The sequence below is a fragment of the Eubalaena glacialis genome, chromosome 12, assembly GCF_028564815.1.
Source record: "Eubalaena glacialis isolate mEubGla1 chromosome 12, mEubGla1.1.hap2.+ XY, whole genome shotgun sequence".
NCBI classification, from domain to species: domain Eukaryota; kingdom Metazoa; phylum Chordata; class Mammalia; order Artiodactyla; family Balaenidae; genus Eubalaena; species Eubalaena glacialis.
The window spans coordinates 59,518,775-59,528,090 of NC_083727.1; positions in this window are offsets into that span (position 1 = coordinate 59,518,775).

The window sequence follows — 9,316 nt, forward strand, 5'->3', positions numbered from 1 at the left end:
TCTTTCTCTTTCTGACTTACTTCACTTGGTGTGATCATCTCTAGGTCCATCCATGTTGCTGCAAATGGCATTATTTCATTCTTTTTTATGGCTGAGTAGTATTCCATTGTATATATATACCACATCTTCTTTATGCATTTATCTGTCGATGAACATTTACAATGCTCCCATGTCTTGGCTATTGTAAATAGTACTGCTATGAACATAGGGTTCATGTATCTTTTCAAATTATAGTTTTGTCTGGATATATGCCCAGGAGTGGGATTGCTGGATCATATGGCAATTCTGTTTTTAGTTTTTTGAGGAACCTCCATACTGTTCTCCATAGCAGCTGCATCAATTTACATTTCCTCCAACACTGTAGGAGGGTTCCCTTTTCTCCACACCCTCTCCAGCCCTTGTTATTTGTAAACATTTTAATGATGGTCATTCTGATCAGTGTAAGGTGGTACCTCACTGTAGTTTTGCATTTCTCTAGTAATTAGCAATGTTTGTCTCCCAGTCCGTAGATTGTCTTTTTGTTTTCTTTACAGTTTCCTTTGCTGTGCAAATGCTTATAAATTTGATTAGGTCCCATTTGTTTATTTTTGCTTTTATTTCTATTGCCTTGGGAGACTGAGTGGTCAAGTTCTTTATAGAATGCTAAGTCCCTCCAAATCCCAGGAACTGGGATTAGTTTACATCAAATCTTGGAGTGAGTCAAGATTAGTTTACATCAAATATGGCAGTTCCTTTTCTCTTGCTTGTGATTGGTTTAGAAATGTGCATGTGAAACAATTCTGGCCAAAAGGATATGAGGGTAAGTTTTCTAGAGATACATAGGAAAGGTGTATCTTGATCTTAAAAAGGGTGTTCAAAAGGTAAGAGCCCCATTAGTTCTGTCTTTGAATGTGTGAGGATGAGATTCCTAGAATAGTTACAATCAATCATGAGGGAACAGACCTGAGGACAGAAACCAACATGGTAAGGAGGCCAGAGACTTATCATTAAGCCATTCTGAGACACTGAGTTAACCAATCTTAGAGCAGTTCTGCCTTTGGATAAATAAATAATATGAGATGATAAGTGCTATGACAAAAAAATAAAGCAAAGCAAATGGTGAAAGACTAATGGAGGAAGGTGCTATTTTATGGGATGGCTAGGAAAGGTCTGTCTGATAAGATGAAGTTTGAGACTCAAAGGAAGTGAGGGAGAAGGCCATGTGAGTTATCTGGGGGATGTGCAAAGGCCCCAAGGTAGAGGTGTACCTAGTAACCTCCAGGTATAGCAAGGCTGGTGTGACTGGAACAGAGTGTGTGAGGGGAAGAGTGGTAGGAGATGAGATTAGAGAGAAAATAATGGGGCCAATTCATACAGGGCCTTTTGAGTCATGTTAGGGACTGTGGATTTTTCTCTGGTGATATGGGGAATCATTATAGGATTTTGAACAGGGGTGTGACACAACTGGAATTTTACTTTAGAAGTATCACACTGGCTGCAATATGGACAATAAGCTAAAGGGGACAAAGGTGGAAGCAGAGACCAATTATGAGACTCTAACAATATCCAGGGGAGATGATGGTGACTTGGACCAGGGTGGTGGTGATGATGAGAAGAGGCAAACTTCTGGAGATGTTTCTAAGGTGGAACCACCAAGATTGGGTTAGGATGTGAAAGAAAGAGAAACCAAGGGTATGTCCTAGGTTTTTGGCATAAGCAAATGGTTAGGACGGATTTGTCATTTACTAAGATGAAAAAGACTGAAGGAGCAGAAACTTGGAGAGAAACACGAGTTTATATCAAATTTGAGATGTCCAGTAGCATCCAAGTGGAGGAGAAGTTAAGAAGAAAGTTGGAATATACAAATTTAGAATTTAGAAAAGCAGTCAGGCTAGAGATGTCGTCAGTGTAGATACTGGGAAGTCAATGGGGAAGTCATCAGTGTACAGTATGCATTTAAAATCTTGATAATGATAATGGATGAGCTTGTTAAAGGAATAAGCGCATATAGAGATGAAAAATCCAAGGACTGGGCCATGGGGCACTTCAACTTTTAGAAGTCAGAGAGGTGAGCACGGAAGACAGAAGGAACAACTAGTGAAGTAGGAGAACTAAAAGAGTAGTGTCCTGGAAGTCAAGTGAAGTTTCTAGAAAAAAGAATTATGATCTCTGCCAAATGCTGCTGAGAGATCAGGTAAGCTGAGGATTTAAGAGTTGACCATTAGATGTGGCAACATGGTGGTCACCGCTGACTTTGGCAGAAGTTTCCATTGGACTGGTGGGGGTGAAAGTCTGATGGGGTGGGGTTCAAAAAAGAATGGGAGAAGAGGAAGCAGGGCCAGTGACTATAAGCTACTTTTAGAATGATTTTTGCTATAAAGGGAATCAGAGAAATATGGTAGAAACTGGAGGAGGATATGGGATCAAAGACTTTTTAACAGTTGGAACAGCTGGTAGATACTACAGCAGGCTTGTACAATGATGGTAATAATTCACAAAAGAGGAAAATATTAATGCTGCAAGAAAAAGGAGGGGACAACTGCTGAGTTAATTAAGAGTTAGATCAGGATGGTTGATAATATATCCGTGAAAACTTGTAGCATATTGTGAGACAGGCTCAACAATTCAATCCCTAATACTATTCCTCCTCATCTCTCATCAAATCACAAAACTGGAGGCTTTAACCATCATCTAGTCCAACCTCTTTTATTTTATAAAAGGAAACCGTGGCATAGGAGGTAGCCACACTTGCTCAAAGCCATATAACCAATGAGAGGTGCAGCCTGCCCTTTCCATCTCACCAAGCTTCTTCTAGTGTAATTTAAAAGGGAGGAGGTGAGAGAAGCAATGTCCCCTTTTCATCTTGGTCCTCTCATGCCTCCTCTTGGAAGTCAGAGGGATTGACCCTATCCCTTGCAGTCCCCTGCTGCAGGGACGGAGGCTGACCTGCATGGCCCATCAGCTCTCCTGCAAGCAGCACTGGGGCCTCAGTCAATTTGGGTGACCAGGATCTAAATGAGCTTTTAGATGCATTCATATAAAGAGTTTTGATTCTGGGGTCTGAAATCAAGAGAGTTTATGGTCTAGTTTGAACTGATCATTTCCTCTGAGCAATCATTAATTTTTCTCCCAAGCTTTCCTGAACTCACAACCATTAACACAGCCTTACCAAAACACTGACATAACGTAGTTACTAGGCAACTCCTAAAAGCCATTTGTATTGTGTTTCATGAAGCCAAGGATCTCAGAACCAAAGGGACATCTAGAGATTCCAGGCCCCAACCTTCATATACTTTTATAAAATAAAACATGTATATATAGAAACAAATAGGTCTCTTCTAGGTTCTAGGTTGCTGAATTAAATAAAATCCCACAGGACGTCTTGAATTTATACTTACTGATACTGGAACGGGTGACCATCTCAGAGATACAGGTTCTTACTTCTGTTCCCCTCTTCATTCCTCTTCTCTAGGCACATTTGATCTTCCTTGATCTCGATATTTTATGGTCCAACAAAAGAGAGATACTTCCTTTCTCATTACAACATATAAGTTATACCAAAAACGGGGGGAATCCCATGCAAAGTCACTTTAAAGTCATCAAAGCACAGGCATAAATTCAGGGCAGGTTATTATTTCCAATAATATCTCTCTATAGAAACACCTCAAGATCTTGGTGTGTTTTAGAGAAAAACAATTTAAAGGTGTAACTTGAAAACAACTGAAATATTTAAAGAGTTATAAAATGTGACAAAATGTTTACAAATGAAAATACTGAAGATACAAGGTACATTTTCTTGAATTTTATTCAATTTTAAGGAACCATAGCTACTCAGTCAAGGCTTAATTGACCAGGTATCCAAAAATTTTTTTTTAATTATTGATATTGTTTAAATGCTGGATAGCATTACCCTCAAAATTCTAATTTTGATTATTTTACATGATGTAGATGATGAGAGTGGAGAATTAACTAGACTCCATATAATATTTACAAGGAAAATAAAGTAAATTCAGTATGTGTGTTGACCACTGAAACCATTCCTACTTCTTTCATACTGTCTATATAATGGACAATCAATTTTCAAGGCTTCCCATTATTACAATGGAAGGCCAAGGAGATAACGTATGGAAAAGAAGAGTAAATATTGCTTAATCTCAGGAAGAAAGTTACACCCTCTTCCAAGTTGGAAAGAATCTGTGAACTAAAGATTGTTGTGATTTATTCAAAGCCCTAACCTATTCTCGGCACCCAAGACAATAAACATGGGAGAAAATGAAAATCAAGAATATTACCAAATTGGGACTTCCCTCGTGGTCCAGCGGTTAAGACTCTGCGCTCCCAATGCAGGGCGCCTGGTTAGATCCCCGGTCAGGGAACTAGATCCGCATGCTGCAACTAAGACCTGGTGCAGCCAAATAAATAAATAAATATTTTTAAAAAGAATATAATCAAATTTATTAATAAATTTACTTATTACCAAATAAAGACTAAAGATATTTAGATCTGGCCAACTGAAATATTCATTTTAAAAGAAGATATTTGCATAAAATGGTGTTACCTTGAAGAGGAAAGAACACCTTTTGCTCTCAGCATCATAAACTTATTCCTTCCAAAACATATTCCGAATTAGGCTTGGTAGATTTGTTCTATTTTCCTTGGTATATTTGTTCCATCTGAGAAAATCAAGGAAGGTTTAGCTTAGATATATAAATTTTAACGAACCGGGGCTTCTACTGTTGAAAAGTCCTGTCCTAAGGAAGGTTTCTGCCAAACTTTTTAAGCCTAGGCAATTAGACCTCCACATCAAAGAAAAAAGAAATGGGTGTTTGAGTAACTTAGCAACAATATCTGTAATCTATCAAAAATTTTTAAAATTAATTTATTTTTGGCTGCGTTGGGTGGAGCTGGCTTTCTCTAGTTGCAGAGAGCAGGGGCTACTTTTCTTGCCGTGCCCGGACTTCTCATGGCGGCGGCTTCTCTTGTTACGGAGGACGGGCTCTAGGCATGCGGGGTTCAGTAGTTGTGGCTCGCAGGCTCTAGAGCGCAGGCTCAGTAGTTGTGGCGCACGAGCTTAGCTGCTTCCGCGACCAGGGCTGGAGCCCGTGTCCCCTGCATTGGCAGGCGGATTCTTAACCACTGCGCCACCAGGGAAGTCCCAACATCTGTAATCTAAGCGTGAGATGTGGGTATTTCGCTTTTCTTCTTCCTCTTGCAAACCGGGGATTGAAATAAAAGAAAGAAAATTGCTGGGAGAATATTTTTAAAAGGGTACCAGTTTTCATTTGCTGTTTTAAGTAATTTTTCTAATAGTTTCCCTCCTGTGCTTGCAACTAATTTACCTTTCGGCATTGTTTGGTCTTTCAAAGACTAATTAGAAATTTGTAACAACACTGTAACTCTTAGAAAATATATTCAAACAATCGATTCTACATTCTGGCCATACCAAATGTTACAGTGAACTCTGCAATCTCAAAAAGATTTTTCTTTCTGGAGCAATGCATTTATCTGGATTTCCAATGACTAAATGGGTCAACTCCGACAAGGAGTGATTGATTGCTCAAGGCATGAGATTTTACTTTATTCCGTCAAAGTGACGCTCCGGTTCAGAAAGCTCTATACATGCGCCCTTTGACAAACACAGACGTGAGAGTGGAATGAAACGTGAGACTCCATCAATTGCCCCATGTGGTCCTTCAGCCACCTGGAAAAACTGTCTGACCTCGGGCATCCGCAGAAACGCAGAGGGATTTTTGGGAGGAGGAACGCTGGGGATTTTTGCGGGTCCGGCCAAGGCCCGCTCCCCGGCCGCCGAAGAGGGACGCCCCAATCCCTGGTGACCCGAAGGGCTCCACCCGACAGCCGGACTCAGGTGCAGAAGAACGGGAGGTCTGGCCTCTGCCCCACGTCCGGCGCCCCGGGGAGGAGGAGCGCCCTGGTCTCCTCCGGGGCTTGGAAAGGACCGGGCGCCGGAGTCCTTCGGCTCTCCTCCTGGGGTTGGACCCGCCGGCGAGCCAGGCTCTTTTCCTGTGCAGGCGAAGAGGAAAGGCTCACCCCAGACCTCCGCGCTGGACCTTTGCCTCTTCCCGTGGACATCTCACGCCGCCCTAACGCCTTCTTAGTGGTCGGCTTGCGTCGCGGTGGCCCTGGGACTACGCGCTCCTGGAAAGTCGCGCGCGACAACAGAAGCAGTGGCGGAAGCGCGCGTAGCCGCGCGCCTCAGGGCGGATTCCTGGAGCTGCAGGCTGAGGGCGGGCGGAGCTGGGCTGCTGAGGGCGGGCGGACCCCGCCCGCTCCTTGAGAGGAATCACCGTCCGGCCCTCGCGCCCCGCATCCTGCTCTGCGCCTGCGCCCCGCACGCTCCCAAGCCCCGAGCGCAGCTAACCTGTACAGCGCAGGGCGCAGCAAGCCGGGCCGCGGGGTCCCGCGGCCGCACAGCTCTATGAAGGTTAGAGGGGGTTTCGGGGACTTGGGTACCAAAATCAGAGCGAGGCAGGTGCCGCCATGACTGTACCGGGCTGGCGAGGGACTTCCAAGGTAGGAAGCCTTTTATAGTAATTCCTTTACATGCTTTTCACTGATAAAGACATAAATGATAATAAAAGAGAAGCAGGAGCTCAGACTTGTCTGTAAAAGTTGGAGTAACCGTCCTCTTGGTGTGAGCACCCTAGGTTAATTCACGCACCACTCATGCTGTAATGAGCCCGTACCGTGGGGCAGCTCTACTTGTGCTTGACAAGCATCATGCTAAGCCCTCCCAGGCCCGTCAAATATCATCTTTCCCCACGTTTTCAGGAGCACTGCAAGGTAATTGTTACACAGACAGTTTTCACGATGTCTGGAGAGCTTTGTGACCATTACAAAGGCACGATCACGCACAGGAAATGTTGTCCAATTCACTTGCATGGTCCCAGGCTCATGTCTGGCCCAGGTTTTGATACTTCGAAAAAAACGGACCAAAGTCAAGGGCTTGGTGCTGCCTGGAGGAAGACCAGGAAGACTCCAAACACTACTTCTGTCATGATTGTTGTTTACTTTTTTAAAAAAGTTTGAATGTAAAATTAAGTCCATTTAGTCAAAGAATTACAACTACAGCTGAATAAACCTGTAGTCGATAATAAATATTCATATCCTAAGGAAAAATACAGAAAATTGATGAAACTGTGATTGTAAAAGGTAGTGATTGGTTTCCTGTGCCCATCGTGGGCAGGCAATATGATTCTGTATGTTATGAAACACAAGAAAGAGTGCTTACCCAGACGGAAGACTTTTCTTTTGGAAAATTTTGTAGGTGAAAATGTTGAAATTGTCAGGTGACGTCCAACATTATCCTTAAGTAAGACACAAGTGGCAGGAGGGTACAGATGCAGTATTCCCGGTGGGAGTTTAACTCTTCTGGTAGTCCTCCCTCCCATCCCCTCCCCGAATTCACTACACAACAGTGGCAGAGCTGGCAGTGTTTGGGGGTGTCAGGCAGAAGTAACAGGGCTTCAGAGCTCTTGCTTAATTAAAAGATGGTTAGTACGTTCCCGAGTGTCCGAGGACGGGCAGGTTGGCAAAAAGCTGGGAGCAGGAGGAGACACACACACCGCCCAGCTTTTGGCTGCTGCTACTGCCGTTGCTGTCCCCCTGCCAGCTCCGACGCGGCAGCCGCGCTCCCTCCTCCAGATCTCTTGCAGCTGTTGAGGGTTTAAGACACAAGAGGAATTTCAAGTTCTCTCTGGAATTCCGCCCGTGAGACTGGCCCCTGAGCACTGAGGGTTCCAATGGCTCCAGCTAACCCTGGCCGGAAGAGGAAGCCTCACAGCAGCGATTTGACCCTGCCCGGACTGAAGTGAAAGAACCTCTCGGAAACACCACCGCCCCCCCCCCACCGCCCCCGGCCCCTTGCACCTGGCGCGGGCCGGCGGGAAGAAGCGCGGTGCGGTGCAGAGCCGCCGCTGCCCTCTAGGCTGCGCCCCACGCACTTCCCAGGGCTCGGAACCCGCAAAGCGGAGCAGGTGAGGTCGCAGTGAAGAATTTGTGGGGTTGTTGGGGGCTCCGCCGCTGTTCTGGTTCGCAGCCTGGGGATGGGGGGAGCATCGCTCCCTGGAGTCCCGCAGGCCTGAGCCGCAGCTGGGACGACAGGTGTGTGCTGCCGAACCCCGGAGCACCGGGAAGCGTCTGGGAGCGAGAGAGGAACGCCCGGGCGCTAGTCCGTCGGGAGGAATCATCTGGCATTCAAGCAGCTCCCGGGTCTGTTGCTGGCGCTGCAGATCGGTCCGCGCCGCTGGAGCCAGAGGAGCGCCAGGCCAGACCCTGCAGACGCGCACGCCACCCAGCGCCGCCTTGCGCTGGTCTCAGCCCGGAGTTCTTTCCCTCCGTTAGGCAGAACACTTAGCGCGTCTGTTTTTGTTCTCTAGTGCCCGCCTCCACAGGAACCGCAGTGTAGTCGTTACCTCCCTGTTCGTAGCTCCTAGAGTGGTACCGGCACACAGAAGCTCAATAAAATGAATGGTTCATTCATTTAACAAGTATTTGTTGAGCGCCCACTATGTGCCCATGTGCCAGGTACCGATACAGAAGTGAACAACACAAACGAGGCATCTGGCCTCAGCAAGCTTTTATTTCCAGTTGGTTGAATGAATGAAAAAAAAAATCAGGTATCAAGAGCAGCGCCTCTGAACAACCTTCCCATTGACCACCTCCAAAAGGACAGGAAAGGAAAACAGGACCAGGGAGATAAAACCAGAACTATCCCCCCCCCTCTTGTGTCTCTAGGGATGATTGAAGGGATCTTCTTTAATGTGTTCAATGGGCAAATTACCTACTTTCTCATGGTATTCAGTGCTATGGTCTGAATGTTTGCATCCTTCCAAAATTACTATGTTGAAACTTAATGTCCAATGTTATGGTATTAGGAGGCGGGCCTTAAGGAAGTGCTTAGGTCATGAGGATGGAGCCCTCATGAATGGGATTGGTGCTCTTACAAAAGATGCCCCAGAGACACCCCTTCCTCTTCTGCCATGTGAAGAGAGACACAGGGAAAAACTGCTGTCTATGAACCAGGAAATAGGTTCTCAACAGACATCAATCTGTCCCCAGTCTTGATCTTGGACTTCTCAGGCTCCAGAACTGTGAGAAATAAATGTTTGTTGTTTTTAGGCCATCCAGCTTATGGTATTTTGTTACAGCAGCCTAAGTGAACTAAGATGTTCAGTATATTTTCCATACTGAGGAGAGAGCTTTGTCTTTTAAGTTCTAAACATAATCTGTCATTCTAGTCTCATGGAAGAACACCCAAAGAAGACAAAGACTTAATAAATAAGGTGAATAAAAGGGGGGTGAGTACCCAAGCAGT